Consider the following 19,769-nt stretch of genomic DNA (forward strand, 5'->3'; position numbering starts at 1 on the left):
TACAAAAAGAGATATTAATAAATATATACCAAACAATTAAGTTTGGTATAAATTTTGAGAGCTGATTTTTTAGAAACTACTCGTACGATTTTTACAAAACTTGGCAGTTTGACGTAATTTGAGTCGTAGAATAGAAATATGGAAAAACAATTGGCATGTCATTTCAGAAAAAGTCCGATTTTGTGCCAAAATACCTAAACTAGATTTATGCTATATATAAATCTAATACATATCCTAAGTCGCGCTTTCGAGACATGAAAAACGCAAATTGAATTTTGTCAATCGGCCCAGCAGAAGAGGAGATATAGAACTGCCCTTCCTTTTTTTGGCGCAGTGTACTTCCAGTTACAAAAATATTTTATATGACGCAAATATTCACGTTTAGATATTTTTAGTGAAAAAAAGGTTTTATAAGAATTACAAAATTTAACTTTTTATATGCTTTCCTAGTCTTTATAGTGGAAAACGTTTTATACTCATTAAAAAAATATGGCTTCTGTAAGACTAATGGTAACTGTGAGCCTAACACAATTATGATTAGTTTATTCTTCGATTTTTTAAAATGACATTGAATCTTTTTCTTCAAGTGAGGTGTTTTTTTTTTTTTTTTTTTTTTTTTTTTTTCTGCATGAATTTTATAGTAATGATTACACTTTGCACTTTCTTAAACCATCGATATCTGGTAACAAACAACGTTAAAACACCCGGCGCTTCGGGAAAATATCCCACATTTCCAGTAACCCCATTCACCCCTGTCTATAACCTACAGTTTTCTAGAAAAATGGAAAAGTATGGCGTCATATCCAAGGTACGGAAAATAAGCTTCATTGGAATCATGCACAACTTCATAACAGTTAATAAGAAGACAAATGCGTGTGTTACTTATATTTACGGATAATTGTGTTTGCGAAAAAGAAAATTTGCTCATAAAAATTGATAATAGGTGAAGCTGCTATTAACCCTTTCGCCGTCCTCTTCTGTCCGCGAAAATTTCCCTCCAGCGGCCGTCTGTTTTTCGTAGCGTGTAATGTTGTTTTCTCTGTACATCATAACTTTCCATACATGACTTTCGTAGTGGATGAATGTCAATGAATATTAAGTAAAATGATAAGGAAATAAAGCCTATGGCTCCAGAATAATAGAACTCCAGCACATTTAAATGTAAGTTTAGTTGGATGGTAGTACTTAAGCTGGTAGACTAAGCGTAGAGTCAAATTACGTAGTACGCCAGACTTGGCATTTTTCTAACGAACCATCTGAATGAATCGGCATATCAAACAACACTTACTACAGAAAGAAACTTGGTCGAATATCTTCATGGCCATTTCTGGTTTTGTGGATACGCTGTTAGACTATGTTTGGACTATGTTCAGTCAACTATTCTATGTCGCGCGCAAGCATGTCTCGATTGCGCAGCATCTTCACATACAATGTAATGTTGCATGCTTCAACAATATATATCCATGTTTCAAAAAATATATATATATTAAAAAAATCTAAAAGGTTTTAGGTTTTAACGGCCGTCTAAAAGGGTTTGTTAAGGATTTACGCTCTCGCTGACCTCGCAATCTATATGTCTGCTGTAACAATCACTCCTACTGTCTCATTCCTTTTTGTATTTTTAGCTTTATTATTAAGTATACTTTTTTTTTTCGCGCTTACGCCATATACAATTCAACAGCAAAATTACAAAAAATTTAAAAGCAGCATACTAATATAAGTTTAGAATTCCCGATATAGCGTTAAGTGTTAGCATATATTTTTCTGTTTTTTCACTCTTTTCTCAGTTCATCATATCAATGTTCAATTTTTCTCACTGACATTGCTTTACAAAACTTTTTTTCTTTTTATCATTAACCTTTTGCGTGTGCACTTTATTTATTAAATATCACGTTCTTTGCGCTTGCACCATATAAAATTAGATTCAACGGCAAAATCACAAAATATTTAAAAACAGCATATCTTTAGAATTTCCAATACACAGCACTGGATATAAAAATGTTTTTTTTTACCCTACAGTGTTGCCACTGCTCACTTTGAAATCGCTAAGTATTCTAATCAAAAATTCATTAAAGTTTTCCAAAACATGAAATAGATAATGAAACAAATTCGAAATTCAAAATTTGGGCTTCCAGACACCCATATTCGAGTGGAGGACTACGTTATTCAAAATTCGATGTCTCTAGGTACCGTTGTTTTTTCACAGTGTGAAAAAAAATACATACTTTCATGCAGATTCTTCATGATTTAATTTCTTTAAATATAATGCAGGGTTCTAATATTTGGTGGCAACAATTTGAAAAGTGAGATCCGTTTTTAGTGATTCAACGCAAAATGTCATCTCAAGACTAATATCTCATTCGGGTCTAACGTCCCTTTTGGGTTAAAAAACACCTATTTTCCATGCACCAAATGTGATATATATTTTCTCCATTTTTCTCGAAAACTGTAGGTCACAGAAGTACAATTCTTCGGTCGTTTTTATACACTGGGAACAATTAATTTCGACTTAAAGAGTTTATATACTCTGGACGGGACACACAGTATGCTCAGTAAAGTTAGGGAAACTAATGCAAGAGTGTATTTTTATAACTCACTAAATAATTTTAGTATTTTTATTGTTTTTGTTAATTCATAGTCATCTGCAGTATTCTGTTTTATTTTTTTTTTAAATTATATAAAATAATTTCACAATGAAAAAAGTTACTTCAACATTTTCTGGAATGCTACAAAAAGTCCTAGCTGAAAATCATTATCTATTGAATAACATCGAATTCATCTATTAAATGAATCACTTCATTCAAAGAAGATTCAGCTTCAATACTTTTCCGCAAATAAAATTCACAGAAATAAGAGGAAAGCAATTTATCGTTGTTAATATAATTTCTACTACTTCCATTGCACATGCATTAATGCTTCAGCAATTGAGACTATTAGAACCAGAATGGATAACTTGAAAAAAAAAAAACAGTTTTCATAATTTTCCTTCACCTTTATAGTATAGTTTTGTGGTGTAATTCGAAGCACGTCCGGCTAGAAGCGGAACATACGGAGTTCAAATCCCGGCTTCAAAAAAAATTTAAATTGATTTTACAAGATTCCAAAAATCGCTCCTCCCTAGTTCACCCGTTACGCCGATCAGAATATAAACAGTCCTTACGACGTGCTTTCACGGTGCAATTAGAAACATGTCCAGAATTCGAATTTGTGTTACCCGCTTTGAAAAGCCTAATAGACTATACACAATAAACTTGTATGTTAAGCTTCCACTGCTCGTTACAAAATTACTTGTACGTTAAGCTCGTACGTTAAGTTCGTTAATGACTAACTACTACATGGGTAGAATGCCTTCAACCCCTTTTACCGTTATAACAGGAATTCCATAAGAATAAGTTTTCTAAGACTGACTGCATAATATGTCTTTTTGGTTTCATTACCTGTACAGAACGTCTTGTAGAAACATTGGGATTATTTGGAAGCAAGAGAGATTGAAAAATGAGCAACGCCTTCTCCGGGAATCGAACCACGAACCTCTGGAAAGCGCGCCGACCGTGCAGACCATCACACCACGAAGGCATGCTAGGGAGGCGGGAGAAATACCTTATAGTCTTACCACCGACTGCCCGCTTGCAAGATCCACTAACGGAAGCTGTTGAATCCAATACATGGCATTTCTAATACTTTGTGTTTATCCTCCAATAAATCTCAGCAATTTATTTCACTTTCACAAACTATGAAAACAGTACTTGCTTTTATCTTCGTGCAGGCTTCTAAATGGGGGCTCATCTTCGATAATGTCTGCTCACGTCATATGCTTCATCACAGTCATTAGTTTTCTTTTATGTTGGAGAAGTGAAAAATGTGCCATGCCCTCGCCGGGATTCGAACCCTGGACCTCTTGAATACGAGTTGAGTATGCTTCCAATTACATCACGAAAGCATGCGAAAAGGAAGAAGGATGCAGAAAATACCTTATGTAATCCCCCTTAACCCCCCTTTCAAAGGGCGAGTGGGGATTAGGGGACCCAATCTCAAAATCCTGGTGGTGACGAATTATAGTATACTATCTTTTAGTTCGGGCGCCATTACGGTTTCAACAGAAAAAAAAAGTAGTTCAGGCGGAATTAACGTTAACAGTCATTACGTTCTTTTTTAATTAAACAGGTGAAAAATTTGCAGTCCATCGCCGGACTCGAACCCTGTACCTTTCGAGTACGCGTTGTAGTATCTGGCGACTGTTTGGAGATCAACAAAGTGCGTTTGGCGCATGTAGCTTCTTCTCCAAGATGGGTTGCTGTGTTTTAGGAGAGCTGAATGTTAGCTTCAGAAGAGGAAGGTGCTGTAAATGTAGGAGCGACGTACTGCTCTGAGTTCACTACTATTCTTTAAATGTTATATTAATAAACGTTTTGTATTGTTAAATGGTGCCTTATTGAACCACGAAGCCATTACAGGCGTCGATTGTTTTTCCAATTGCACCACGAAGACATTCGAAGAAGAGGGAGAAAATACCTAATGACCAAAAAGATTAAGTAACACATTAGGGTTGAAGCATCACATTTAAGTATACCTGACTACTAACAATTCTGTTATCTTTTCATCAAACAAAGGTTACCTTTTAACTTTCGCTCATATTTACTAAGCTATTATGAAACCAGAACGTGTAAAGTTGCTTTCACTGCAGATTTTATTTCTCTGTCATTCTATTAATTGCACATTATATTTCATAACTTTGAAAATTATCTTACGGATCAGAATTTTTGTTAGCTATTTAAATTCAGTCAAGATATTACTTTCTCTGCCTGTCAACTATTTCCTATGTTACAGTTGAAAACATCGGGACAAAAACATGACGGACGAAAACGACGCGGGGAAAATAACGCAAGAGGAGAACGTTGCCATATGTGGAAAAAAAGAAAGCAAGAAAACATCGCAGCTCTAAAAAATCGCAGTAGAAAATAAAGCTGCGCAAAAGCTCCGCAGATTTAAAACGTCATATAAAATATCCTAATAAAAACGTAGACACCTAAGAGTTATCGCATGATGATTACATTGCGGATATGCATTTTTAACTAAAAAAAATTATGTGAATTTTAGCGTAATAATTTATGAACACAAGAAGAAGTGAATAACATTATTACATTTGTGCATAATTACATAATTAATATCCTCTGTATTTCTGTCTGCACGTAATTATTATCTTCTTCATTGCATTGATTGCATTCATTTCATTTTAACTACTAATTTTTTTGCAGAAAAGCAAAATGTTAATTTAAACATTGAAATCGGTAAATCAAGAAACATTAAAGCTAGGTATAGCCTGGCAAACCGCTTTATTTTCTGCCACGATGTTTTAGATATATGAAGCTTGTTCCTTACTATCTTTTCTCTCATGACGTTGTTGTTTTCACTTTGCGTTGTTTTCTTCAGGAATGTTTTCGAGGAATACCACTTTATAGTTCATGCTTAAAAAATATTTTCTTATCAAGCTCAAAAGATTTTTCAGGAACAAGGAAGAAACTTGGAAAACATTTTTGATTTATCTGCTTTCCCAGCTCATAAAGCAATTTTTGCTTGCCCTTGAACAATCGCAAACCTAAAGTAAGTTACTACAGTGAATTGCCAGTGAAATAGTTTCTGACTTAAGCTTAAACGTTTAAAACGTTCCTTCATTTTTTCAGTTTCCCGGATTGCTTAGAAAAATAAGTAGAATTAACTTATATAAAAATATAGCAATTCTTTCCTTTACTAAACTTATAAGGTATTTTTTCCCTCATTTCCGCATGTCTTCGTGGTGCAACGGTAGGACACTTTGCCGTATTCGAGAGGTCCGGGCTTGCGAGAGCAGTGCTTATTTTTCACCTCTTCTGCTTCAAAAATACATAATAACTCTGTAAACTTACAGTAACCTAAGAAGATTAGTAAAATAATAATAACTATAATAATTTTCAGAAATAGTCGACTGTAATACTAACTCTGTTTTATAGTAAATGTAATTTACGGTAATGGTTTTCAAAAGCAAAAAATAGTAAGTTAAGCTAATTACCCATAATTTAAATTTCTTTCTATCTAAAGGGAAGTCTTTATAGGAATACTTATGTGAATATTTTAGTGATGGTCGGACGGGCGAAGGAGAAAAAAGAAAAATGAAATAAAATAAAGCAGACATTATATAAATATTATTACCACATTGAAAAATCATGTATTATCATCTTAGAACATCTTAGTATACATCTCGTATAACCAAGTTAGTATACTTTGTAATAATGAAGTAACAGTAATTGTTGCTTGCCTAAGGTTTCGTAATAGACTGAATGCACACAGAATCGATGATAACTGATAAATCTACCTTACCAAAAGAAACACTTCACAGTTTTACAACTTTCCACAGAAATACTCATATAGCTCTTCACAGTATCACAGAGAACAATCAGTAGTTACACTACTAAGGACGTTAAACACAACTACTAAGGACTACTACTGAGGAAACTACTAAGGACGTTAAACACAACGCAAAGCAAAGCGCATCTAAAGAGCAAAGGTCATACGGGTATCTCAATATTCCGAATTCAACTCAACTAACAACTGAAAGCAGATGCTCTCTTCGGTCTTTTTTTAGTTTTTATCCGGCCAACAAAAAATCTCTAGTAAATTCCATTTTTCGAAATGACTGGAAGGTATATAGCTTTAAAGTTACATCTAAGGGCAGGAAACGGTTACATTTTCATATTTAGATTAACTACATTTATTCAATCACAATATCAGTTACAGTTATACATGGACCGGACCCAAATGTTGCCAAATATTTACCACGTTTGGCGACTTTTGGCGTTTTTCCGCCAAAGTTGGCAACGGAAATTAGTCGCCGAAACCGAAGTCATTTTTAGTATGACATTATCTCGCAATTTAGCAAGAAAGCCATTTACTCGGCATTAAATAGACCTGCCTCTGTTTTCTTATTTTTCTGTTTTTCTGGGGAAAATTCGCCTCTTCAGATTTTTATGTTACACGTATAAAAAAAAAAAAAACTACAATTTCACATATATATAATTTCACTAAAATTATTTACATATGTAAAAAATTCTTAGAAATATTAACATTATAGTAAAATAATATATTTATGTTAAAATAAATAATGTGGACTAGATATTCTGCAAATACTTCTATTTCAAAAGACATTGTATACTCATTATTTTATTATAGTATAAATTTAATATAAACCAATTATGATATAGAACTGTGTTAATAATATTGATATGAATAAAATGGTTAATAGTTAAATGAATAAATAATATTCTATAAATATTACCATACCACCATACCAAAAATTGCTTAATTGTTACCGTATTTATATACCTTTAATATTATAGCAATGAACATTTTAAATTTCATATAAACTCTTTGCGCGGAGCTGTATACTTCCTTTAACATTAGCTCCTGCAAATTGATTTTCAGTTGGATTTGAATAGCTTAACTTGAAGAACGCGAAATATAACGAAAGATCCTATATCTTTTCTGTTATTAAAACTACAACTAAATAAATATAATTTTTGAATAACCTTAAAATAGCTCAAAAAGTTTTTTTTTTTTTTTTTTTTTTTTTTTAATTAATAGCGAGCTGCTTGTATCAACGGTGCTTAAATCAGATTCTATCAAATGTATAAATTGTTTGAGTATATTATACAGAAACAGATATTCACTTTTTACAAAAAGTTATTATTTTGCTTACAAAAATCTGTGAGCTCAAAACTGATAATCTGGGCAAAATTACTCTCCATTGCTTCATAAAGCACAGTCTACCAAAAAATAAATAAATAAAATGCTTAGGAGTAATATTGCTTCACATCTAATACAAGACGCTTTGATGAGAAATAAATATAACTTTCGTTTAGATACTGATTAAACACGCATTGAAAATGTAATCAGGTGTCAGATGTACCTATCTAATCGTTTTAAATCTATTATATCTTATCACATTCTATCTTAATAACAAACACAAAAATCATAATCTATGAAAAGTTAATTGCCAAGAGTTTCACGGTCAAATTTTTAATCGTTTTAATCGTTTTAATCGCAACGTCAAAATTTCTAAATCATTGTCGAAACAAAAATTAATAAATAAGATGCGCAAGGACAAAATAAACTCGTATCCAGTGCAGACTCTTTAAACAGATATAAATATAAGTGTAATTTAGGAGACTCATTAAAAGCGCGTAATTATGTATCAGAAATATATATTTAGTACTAAACATTTTAGCTCTATTAGGTCTTCATCACATTTCATCCTGTTAAACAGTTACAAAATTTGTAATCTGTGAAAGTATATTTCTCAGTGTTTCGGAATTACAGTTTATGCAAAATCTAAATTTCTAAATCATTACTGAGAAATAAAATAAACGCTTCAGATATATTATGTCTTCGTCGCATTTTATCCCTATAGAACTTAACCTTTCATTGTTCCTCAATTGCGCAAGTGTCGGAACTCCGTCGGCGAGTACCAAAAGAAACAGAGGGGGCTCATGCTTACCTGTCTCACCGTCTTCTCGCTGGCATGAGTCGCAAAACAACTCCGTTCCCCAACCAGGAAGCAGAACTCGAAGAAAGAAACCCGACCGAACGACGACTCGAAATCAACTGTCGACTCTGGAGCTGGTTTTTTGCGCGAATGCAGAGTCAACGACCTTGGCCGTCCTCCTGGAGGATGTTCGGGGTCACTGGGGCGCGCCCTCCCCTACGGAATGCGCCCCGGGACCCGATGCGACCGATCGACCACTTTCGCACTTTTTTCTCCGAATCAAAAACGGGAAAATATTGCTTAAAGGCCCCTTTTTTCTCCTCTATCTAAATTATCTTCTTATTCACGATTGATAAAAACGGTCTGCTCGCCCCTCCCTTCTCTCCCCGCTGCTTATTTTACCTGGAGCAAAAGCTACACATTTATTTCGATGTCCATTACATTACAGTCGCCCTCCCCCCCCCCCCACGCACACACAAACACCTAAATCAATAGCTTTGTCAACTTCATGCTGTAGACCTACTAGATGAGAAAAAAGTACAGTTAGATGACCAGGCCTTCATCTGTTATATCATTTGTTACTTTTAAAAACTAAGCAAAAAAAGCAAACCTTAGTTTAGCGCAGATTTTCATTGTGCAAATCGCCTTCAAAATCGATACAAATTTTTATGCGAAATCTACGCCAAATTGAGGTTGCAATTTTTTTCACTCCAAAGAGGCTTTATTCCTGAGGGACTATTGTTTTCGTTTTGCGATTTTGCGTTGAAACACTATAAATGGCTGTATCACTTTTCAAACCATTGCCACCAAATATTATCGCTCTGTATTATATTTGAAGAAATTAAATAATGAAGAATCTTCACAAATGTGTGTATGTTTCTCGCATTGTGATAAAACAACGGTGCCTAGAGCCATCCAATTTTGACTGACGTAATCCTACTGCGAATATGGGCATCTGAAAGCCCAAATTTGAAATTTCGAATTTGTTTTATGATCGATTTCCTAGTTTGTAAATCTTTAACGAATTTTTGATTAACAAACTCAAGGATTTCAAAGCGAGAAATGGCAACGTTGTACAGAAAAAAACATTTTTATCTCCAGCGCATGAGACTGCGTATCGGAAATTCTAAAGAAACACTCAATTTAGAATTATTTTGCGATATTGCTCTTGAACTGAATTTTATGGTTAAATGCGAAGAACATGATATTTAATAAATAAAGTTAACACACAAAATGTTAAAAAATGTCCCTTTGGACGTAATTTAAAATCTGAAAACTTTTTTTTTTTTTTCGTCTAATTTTAAATTTTGTGTTGGCTTGTTTGAATTCCATTTAAATTCATTCGTTACATTAGAATTTGCTAATTTCTTTTTAATCAAATGCTTCTAATTTCCTTTTTGCTCTATGCTGAATGCTGTTTAATCATGCTACTTTTTTAATCAATACTCGAAGCTATAATCAAATCAGATTAAGTAACTGATTAATATTTTTTCGAGAAACATTTCATTAAAAAATTCTGATATGACAAGCTCATAAACTCCTGATCATTTCATGTTTAAAATAGCAACAAGTTTTAAGTAAAGTATCACTTGCGATTGATTATTCGTAAATGAAATCTAATTTATTGTTTTAATCAATAGAAAGGACTGTAATAAGAAATTTTGGAATATATTTTATTAGTCGTAAAGGCCATGTGTGAAAACTGTTTTTTCGAAATCTATACCAACATAGCAATATAAAAAACTGTTTTTTCTAAATCTATACCAACTTAATAGCGGCAACATCGTATAATGCTTACTTCTTTTTATTGAAAACTGTATTTTATTGAGCATTTGACTGGCATTTAATTCATCAATTCACAACCGGCGGTACGAGTACCACTGGTGGCACGCAAGAAAAAACTTGGTGGCACGTAACGAAACAACGTATTCTTAAATACCGCAACATCCTGTTTAAGTTTTTTTCTCTAACACTCGTAAATTTATGCAGTCTGAGCTTTGGTGAAGGTCAGTATTTGCCCATAGACTTCAGCAAAATAATGCGTTTTTATTAAGACAAATATTCTTTTAGTCCTAGACATAACAAAATTTGTCATAAATGATATTTTTAAAGGATTAATAGGAATGAATGTTGTATAAAATAGGAAATAAAAAAATCAATTCCTGTAAAAAGATAACAGTATCTCATAAATTTTTTAAAGTTGATCGATTTATTATAGTATGTTTAACACTTCATTCGCCACCATTTTCGGACTCATAATATTCTATTTTCAATTAGAATAATTTTTTTTTTTTTTTTTTTTTTTTTTTTACGTCGATTTACTGTCTAGAGACAGCATGTATTTTGTCTTGTTGCTTTGTATTTCTTACTTTTCTTCGCGATTTGAGAATATCGTCATTTGTTTTTGACGAACTCGTGATATATTGTGCATTTAAATATTTGTTAAAAATAATAAAACAAATCTAGATTTTTCAAAATGGAAAAATGGTTAGGACTGACCAAGCGAAAAAATGGTGGATCCAGGACAATCTACTAGCACTAAGAATATTAAAAAGCAAAGAAAAATTGTTTGTAGAAAATATAATTAAAGTCATTTATCATTTGGGTTTACTCGAAATGGACCCTCAACCTCAATGTGTTGTTTGCGGTGAACTATTATCCAATCAAAGTATAAAACCATCGTTTCTTAAAAGACATGTTGAATCTAAGCAAGCCATTTTAAAGGATAAATCTGAAGAATATTTTAAAAGAAAATTATCAGAGTTCAAAAATAATAAATAAGTAATGAAAGGTTTTTGTTACTTCAAGTGAAAAGCTTTGGAAATTACTTATCTAGTAAGGCTAAGAATTGTTAACACTGCGCAGGCTCATAAACTGGAGAAAATCTTATATTACCAGCAGCTAAAGATATCGTTTTAACATTATTCAACAAAAAAGCGGCTACTGAACCTAATAATTTTCAGTTAACAAACGACGAATTCATACAATGGCAAATTCTATAAAAAGAGACCCTTATTCAAAAAATAAAACACAGTGACTATTTCGCATTGCATTTGAATGAAAGTATTGATATAACGAAGTTTGTTCAATTATTAGTTTACATACTTTATAAGGTATTTCTTCCGCCTTATAACATGCCTTCGTGGTGCAGTGGTCAGCCCGCTCGGTGCGTATTCGAGAGGTCCGTGATTCGAGTCCCGGCGAGGGCATTGCTCATTTTTCATCTCTCCTGCTTAGAAATAACCTAATAGCTCTACAACGTTTGGAGAAGATAAACGAAATGCCAAAGAATATTTATTTTGTGAATATCTTTATTACAGAGCAATTGAAATTGAAATTTTCAAAATAATTGAAAATTTTATGTCTGGGAATTATATGAATTATGGTTGGCCCGTTTAGTATATTTAGCTGCTATTTTTGGAAAGTTAATTGAATTCAATTTAGGATTACAAGGACAAAGCGTTAATTTGTTTACCATTAGAAATCACATAAATGCAATGATAAAAAACTCGAGCTAATAATCAAAGAATTGGATTATAATATTTTAATTTTTTCGCCACTTATAGAAATTTTCTAACCGAAAATAATTTGGAAATAAAAGAAGAATTAGCATCCGACATTAAAATCCTTGTTTTTCATTTATAAATAATTTCAACATGTATTTTCCCGATGATTTTGAAAAAGAAAATTGGATTAGAAATCCATTTTATTCAAATGTATCTGAAATTTTATCCCGTGAAGGAAAAGAACAACTGATAGAAATTTCCTGCGATCCGAACTCTAACTGAAGATTTCAGAGATGTTAGCACTTGTTAACTTTTGGCTGAACCGAAAAAAAAAAAAAAAAAAAAAAAAAAAAAAAAAAAAAAGAATTTGAAGGGATTTTAAATAAAGCTATTAAATTTTTATCATCTTTTTGAGCAACCTATTTGTGAGAATAAGGATTTGCTTCTATGTTACATTTGAAAAATAAGTACAGAACAAAATTAAAAGTAGATCCTAATTTACGTTTCAAACTAAGTGAAATAAGACCAGACATAAAGAAAGTGATCTCGCTTAAACAGGCTCAAATTTCGCCTTAAATCTTATAATTAAAGTATTGTTACGAAATGTACAGGCGCGGTAAGATGCTTTCCCCGCAAAGCAGGTTCAGTGTTGCCATGAAATGGCAAGGGAAGGCAGGGTTTCCACATTTGGCGAGAAATCGTCCATTTGGCGGCACTTGGCAACAAAATTGGCGATATGCCATGGACAGATGGAGAACCTTCTGGAACGAATTTTTACCGGTTTAGCCCAGAATGTTCTCGAACACAAGCCAAAAATTACATAAACCCTGCTGGTACGCGGAAAGTCAGAGTGCGAGATAGTTAGTCTCGAGTTAGTCAGTCCGTGCGGAGTCGATCAACTTGACAGCCGGACAGCGAGTGCCGAGCGGGTCGTCGAGTGCATCGAAAGTGTATCGCGGTTAGTGCATCGTCGAGAGAATGTGTTGAGCTCCGGGAAGTTTGAGAGAATGTGTTGAGCTCCGGAAGAACCGAAGAGTCGGGAGCATTGCTCTTGTGTCGTCGAGTGCATCGCGAGTTGTAGCGTGGAGAGTGTCGACAATACGTGGAGCTCCGAGAACGGCCGAGCAGAGTCGGAATTTGTACTCTGGTGCTTTGCAGTGAAGCTGTATCCACCGTTATAGCCTGATAACTTGAAGGCTGTGTTGCTGATTGTTCGAGCGAATGTATAGTAGGTCTTCGACGACTGTAAAACGTGATTTTGGAGCTGTCCTGATTAAAATTGGCTAAATAAAGTGTGTTTCGATGCTTCATCAAGTGGTGTTGTCAATATTCACTCCAAATCTGCGAACCCCGTACGTAACGTGGAGAAGAAAGAAAAAATAGTAGCAGTATTATAACTTAAATTTTAATAATTAAAATGATAACCAATTTTTAATCTTTTTTATGTGTGCATATTTAATACAAATAGCCAAATGGTTGCGTAAATGGCAATATATATTTCTCTCAATATTTCTATTGAGAAACTAAAAATTAATCATTGTAAAATGTAGTGGTGGTACTAAAGTTTTTCCGTTTTTCAGTGCTAAAGTTTTCAGTTTTTTAACCTTTTTGTTGAGATAGTACACGTTGGTTAAAAGGTTGAGAACCGCTGCTCTAGACCGTTTGGAAAGCTCCATCTGCCCACTTCCTCAACATTTCTTTGTAAATTCTAATAAAGCTTGAATTTTTTTAAGAGTTTGTTAGTACGGGAAGACATTACCTGCTAACCCATGGTGCATCGCTGGTGTGCCCCATACTTTTAACCTGTATCCGCAGCTATCTATATTAATATTTTTGTAGCATGGTGTCACTTAAATACCGTCGAGCCGAAAGTTTTCTAGAGAGATATATGGTAAAGAAAAAAAGGAAGTTTTAATCTACTCCCCAAGGTATTCTCTTACAAAATTTATATCACAATTCAGCAAACTCTTATTGTCACTTATGAGGTGCCCAGTGACTTAGCGAACGATAACACTCATAGAGTTTACCTAGAAACTAATCTAATATCAGAAAATAACAACAACAAAAAATTTTCAAATTTTGTTGCTTGCTTTTTTGTATTCAGTGATTTAAGCGTATCTAACCGCCCTAATCGGTGTAGTAGTTAGCGATACTGGTCGCCTTATCACTATGACCCGCATTCGAAACCCGGAGAAGGCTTGGATGCTTGTAGATGTATAATAGTGTCGTTGAGTCATGGGCCTTTGGCTGGCTATATACTTTACAGCCAGCCGAAAGTCTTCTCTCAAGGTTTGGGGGAGATCTTTGGACTCCTCCCTTATTCTCCTTCAAAATTGGGACGGAGTCGTACTATCAATTAGGAAGTGCTCATGGCCCATACTAACAACAGACGTAATCCTACGCTCCTTGCTGAGGTAAAGTTCTTGTTTAAAAGTTGCTGTCTGATAAATGACAACAACTACAGAGCAAGAGGCTCTGATTGATTGAAATTTAACTATTTGCTTGGAAAACTAAGTAAATGAATGTCATACGATGAGTAACGTATCCTAATCTGGTTTCGAATCTCACATGTATGAGCATGAAAACAATGTGTTAATCATCAGAGTCAGAATATAAATGTTTAGCATGTTTGACAAACAAAAACGAAAGGTTGATATGAAGTTTCGAATGTAATTAAGATGTGTTAAATTTAGAAGAACTGTCGTTTATGTGTTTACTTTTAAAATGTATAATAAGTTGGGGACTTTCCCATAAGGTGATAGCATATAAGAGTAACGAAACTTGGGAATCCGTAATTAACACATTAATTTTAAAATCACGGAAAAATATATAACATATTTTAAAAAACTGTACAAGGTACTTTTCTCGCCTTCTTAGCATGCCTTTGTGGTGCAGTGGTCAGCACGCTCCATGGGAATTCGAGAGGTCCGTGGTTCGAGTCCCGGCGAGGGCACTGCACATTTTTCATCATCTCCTTCTTCGAAATAACCTAATGTCTCTACAGTGGCGCCCGCACTTAAAAGCTGGTGAATGATGATTTTTCACCACCAGGATTTGACGACTCTGTCCCCTAAAACCACAGTCGCCCTTTAAAAGAGGGAGTATATAAGGTATTCTCCTACCTTCGTAGTGTAGTGGTCAGCACGCTCGGCACGTATTCGAGAGGCAGTGGTTCGAGTCCCGGCGAAGGCGTTGCTCATTTTTCATCTCTCTTGCTTCGAAATAATCTAATGTCTCTACAGCGAAACCTTGAATCATTATTTCCGTGGTTCAAGGGCAAGGGCATTGCTCATTTTTTCTCTTTCCTGCTCTCAAAAAAAAAAGTTCTCTACAACTATTTTACTGTGTAAAAACTATAACTAATATTTTGTAGAACGCGCCAAAAGCATTTATGTTAGTATAAAATACGTGTCTTGACGTTCATACTATTCTGTATTTTTAGACGAACTTGCTTTGCTCAATAACTTTTGATCTTTCGAAATACGGGAGCATTGGCAAAATATCTATTGTGGTTTTAACGCACCATGTTTTTTTTAAATATAAGTAACACTATCTGATTAAATAGAAATTTTTTTAGTCATTGTGGAATCTACTCTTTCACCACTGAGCTCTTCAGTTTGTGGCCATAAAATATGAAACATTTATAACAGAAATTATGTAAGTAAGTGTTACAGTTACGTTACAATCAGCAAGCGTAACAGAATACATCAGAATGAATGAGAAAGGCGTAACTAGTATTTTTTTCTTTCGTTATCTACAACTATTGCATGCAGATTAACTAATCTATATATATTTATGTATGTATATATACACACACACTTTTTCTCTAACTTGTTGAGGTCGATGTAACTCATATTACGCGATTTTTGATGACGTCCTAAACGAAATCCAAATGCCTGGATATATATATATATATAAATTTAAAGTATCTAAAGTAAAAGTAAATTGGAATCAAAGCAAGGCAATTCCTCAACAATATTAATAATTGCATCCTTGTATAAGAGGTTTACCACAATATCTAAACAATTCAAATTTGTATTTACATATATAGATAGATAGAATATAATTCAATATATAAAGAGACATAGATAGATAGATAAATCGATATAGAAAAATATTTGTATGCATTTGATAAAGCCGATTGCAACCAAAAAGGGGGAAGCACAACTACATGTTATAGCAAACCCATAAACGAAATTTCAATATCCTAGACTATTCATTTTTGAGTTATGCGAGATATTTACATTCGTATGTACGTACAGATGTCATGCATAAACATCGTTCAGGTGGATTTGCTAGAGGTCAAAATGATATTTTCTTTGAAATATAATACCCAAAAGCTTTTGCAATTACAATACTTCCTTTACTTCGTACAAGGAATTAAAAATTAAATGAAAATAATACGAAATTTTACAATTTTACAAATGTGACTTGGTTAGGCTTAAGACGACTATGAAATTATTGATAATTCTATAACTATTGCATGCAGATTAACTAAGGGCATTTATCTATATATAGAAAGAGACAAATAGAGAGATAGATGGAATTTATTCCACATTTTTTTTACAATTTATTTACAATTAATTCTGTACATAATATATGGAGTTAAAATATGTTCTATTAATTATGAAATAAATTTTAATGCATTGTAATGCAAACATTCCAATGTCCTCAAAGATCACGTGATTATAGCTAATGTAAACAAACAAGGTCATGCTTCCTCTTCTTTTCATGTGGAATACAGTCAAAAGTCGTTAATCCGGACTCGTCAGGACTTCGGCTATTCCGGATTATCGATTTTTCCGGATTATAGATCATCAGTTTAAATCTGTTAAGATGGCATGCAGAAATTATAAAATTAAAAATATGAAACCGTAATTTATGAAATAAAGAACAATTATGATCTAAAGGGTATCAAAATTCACAAAAAAAAAAAGCTTAATATTTATTTGTTTACTTTACTAAACATTTATTCCAATGTAAGTTGTTTAATTTGCTTCGTTTTATGTGATAATACTTTCTCTTTAATTCTATAAACAGACATAATTTCTTGTTCAGTTACAAAGTTCCGCTGTTCAAGTCCTATAATTGCTATGTCGAGAATACCGACTAATTTGTCAATCGAAATTTTTTTGTTTTCAATAACCTCTGTGTCACTTTCTTCACTATCGGAAGCGAACTATAATGACGAGGAATTTGATTTAAATCATATCAAAGACGGAGTACATCGAGATGAAATACTACAGTAAGGAATTATAAGCCAAATAAAATAAAAACATCTGCCCTGAAGATAAGGATAGTGCTGACAAATCAATTTCCAATTTATTCCGCGCCGCGGCGTTTCCCTCCCCCCCCATCCCCGCCGCAGAGCAGCGTGAAATTGATAAACAGATTTCGGAATGGTTAGAGAAACAAAGGATATGCCTTTATCCATTTTTTGCAGCAATTCCACTTTTTGTTTGATGGACATTGAAACATACTTTCGCTTTGTAGATCCTTTGGGAGCTCCAGCATCGGAAATTCTATTTGACATAATCGAAAGTTCAAGCTTACTTTTATAAAATTGCTCTAACAGTCTGCAAAAAATAATAAGCCGGATCCAATTCGAAGATTAAGGAACAACGCAATTTGAAACATTAACTGAAATAGATAATTAGATAATTTTAGCTTATACCGTCCGTTATACATTAAAAGCGCATGCGTAAACGTATTATGCGCATCCGTAAAGGTCTTACGCGCATGCGTAATGCGCCAAAGCGACGCTTGCGCAGTTTGGAGGTCCGGATTATGAGTGTCCGAATTAACGACTTTTGACTGTATATCATATTTACACTAGTTAGATATATTATTCTAGAGCAATTCTAAAGAAATGTAAGCATTTAAGAAATACATTTATTGCTTAAAAGTAACTTCGAAAGATAAATTTTAAAAAATCTTATGTTTTGCAGAATGGCAGTACCCAGAGACTTAGTTTATGAGTGAGACTCGTGGAAGATCAATTAAGCTTCTTTTTCGCACAATGGCATCACTGACCAAGGCCAATAGATATAACCTTGGTAATGTAATGTTATGCAATGTAACAACCGTAGCAATCCAGGCATTTGGAGTTCGCTTAGGACGTCAATAAAATCGCGTAATATGAAATACATCGACCTCAACAAGTTGGAGAAAATGTTATCAAGATCTTGCAAATTTTTCCGTTCATAATGCATAAAAATTTAAAACGTAATGTTAATGTTTATGCGATGTTCATTTTAAGTATAATGGTTTGGTACTATTCCGTTTTGAGGATGTAAAAAAAATTGCAGCGAAAATGTATGCGCAAGCGCCAAATGTAGGAAATCGGCTGATTTCAGATTGCGTAAGTTTATATAGTTCTATATTTCTTAAGACGCCATTGAAATACTAGTTCAATTTTTAAATCCTTTTTTGATATCCTATGGATTTCACAAGTTTGGAATTGCCCATGACGAAAAGTCTGCAATAGAATTTTGGGTAAAGTGCAGAATCACTTAAAGCGTTTTTAAGAATTGCTCATACTCGGTATCGATGTACACATCGATCTATTTTCACTTTAAAAAAATCCCAAAATTGCACAAAAATGGCACTGCGCACACCCTTGACTTTATCTATGTACACATCGACCTATTTTCACTTAAGTGAAGAAATAGAAAATTGACAAAAATGAAATTGTTTTTACCCTTGTAAAAAGCGGCAAACAAAGAAATGGGCGATTCTGCACTTTACCGAGAATTTTTTCAAAGTAAAGGCATCATTCATTTTAGAAAATTATGTTTGAACAACCAACGAGATGAAATTATGCTTTAGCGATAATTCGGTAGCGAAATATCGATGCAGGCATCCATTCAGTTATGTTTGGCAACTTTTATATAAATTATAATAATGATCTGAAATAGTTATTTACTCTTACGCTTTCATTCAGTCATCTTTTGCCTTTTTTTATATAAATTATAATAATAAAAGAGTATTATATGAAATTAACCTTTCATCTAAATCAAAACATCAATCTTAGATAGTTATTTATTATTATACTTCCTTTCTTGCGTTAGGGTTGCCGCAATTATTTTTGGCAGCCCTGGCATCAACAATAGTTTGGCGATTTTTTACGGCCCTCAAAACCGAATAGTACCAATGGTTCTTTATGGAAGGTTATTCTTTACAATTTTCATAAGTGTAATGAAAATGATATTTATGTGAGTGATCATGCAATGGTGATACCGGAATTTTAACAACGCCCAATATTTAATTTAGCAAAGTAAATAAGAAACTTGGCAAAACGAGAAACTTTCGACTGAAATGAAACTTCTGTAATTAAAATCGACATGTTTCGAATTAACTCTTTCGAAGACTTCACACTGTATTTGCAGATTCGTGTTCAAGCATGTTATCTCCTTTTAGCTATTCTTTCAACAGATTATGGTGATTAACTGCTTTATATTCTTCATGCAACTCTGTTCTTTGAAGATTTTTCTCTTTTAATTTCCTTGAGTCCAAACATTCTTGATTACTCTCATCAGTCCCTAGGAATCAATTTTCTTTCTTTCTTTCTTTTTTTTTTTTTTTTTTTTTTTTTTTTCCAAAATACTTGAGTCTTTCTTTTCCTGATTCTAGATATCATTGCTGACAGGTTTGTTTGTCTGTTTGTTTATTCTGACATATTTCTGAGAAATGGCATGATGATTATTATCATTACATCTTCAGAAGATCACCAACCGTTGAATGAACCT

The 19,769-nt window shown here is 33.4% G+C and overlaps 1 protein-coding gene and 1 non-coding gene across 2 annotated transcripts in view; one reads left to right on the top strand and one right to left on the bottom strand.

The window, feature by feature from the left end:
* The window catches only part of LOC118202407 (sphingomyelin phosphodiesterase-like), a 92,386-nt gene extending 83,725 nt beyond the window's left edge, over window positions 1-8,661 (bottom strand). The window contains exon 1 of the mRNA XM_035374584.2: window positions 8,528-8,661. The gene's annotated coding sequence lies outside the window, so the exon portion shown is untranslated. The remainder of the gene's footprint in view (window positions 1-8,527) is intronic.
* A 6,240-nt stretch (window positions 8,662-14,901) lies between these two features.
* On the top strand, window positions 14,902-14,974 carry TRNAS-GGA (transfer RNA serine (anticodon GGA)). Its single transcript has one exon. It is a non-coding gene; the product is annotated as a tRNA-Ser (tRNA).
* Window positions 14,975-19,769: the final 4,795 nt, after the last annotated feature.

The sequence above is a fragment of the Stegodyphus dumicola genome, chromosome 3 (genome assembly GCF_044657685.1).
Source record: "Stegodyphus dumicola isolate Sdum_Otavi_A_Nest chromosome 3, ASM4465768v1".
Classification (NCBI taxonomy): Eukaryota; Metazoa; Arthropoda; class Arachnida; order Araneae; family Eresidae; genus Stegodyphus; species Stegodyphus dumicola.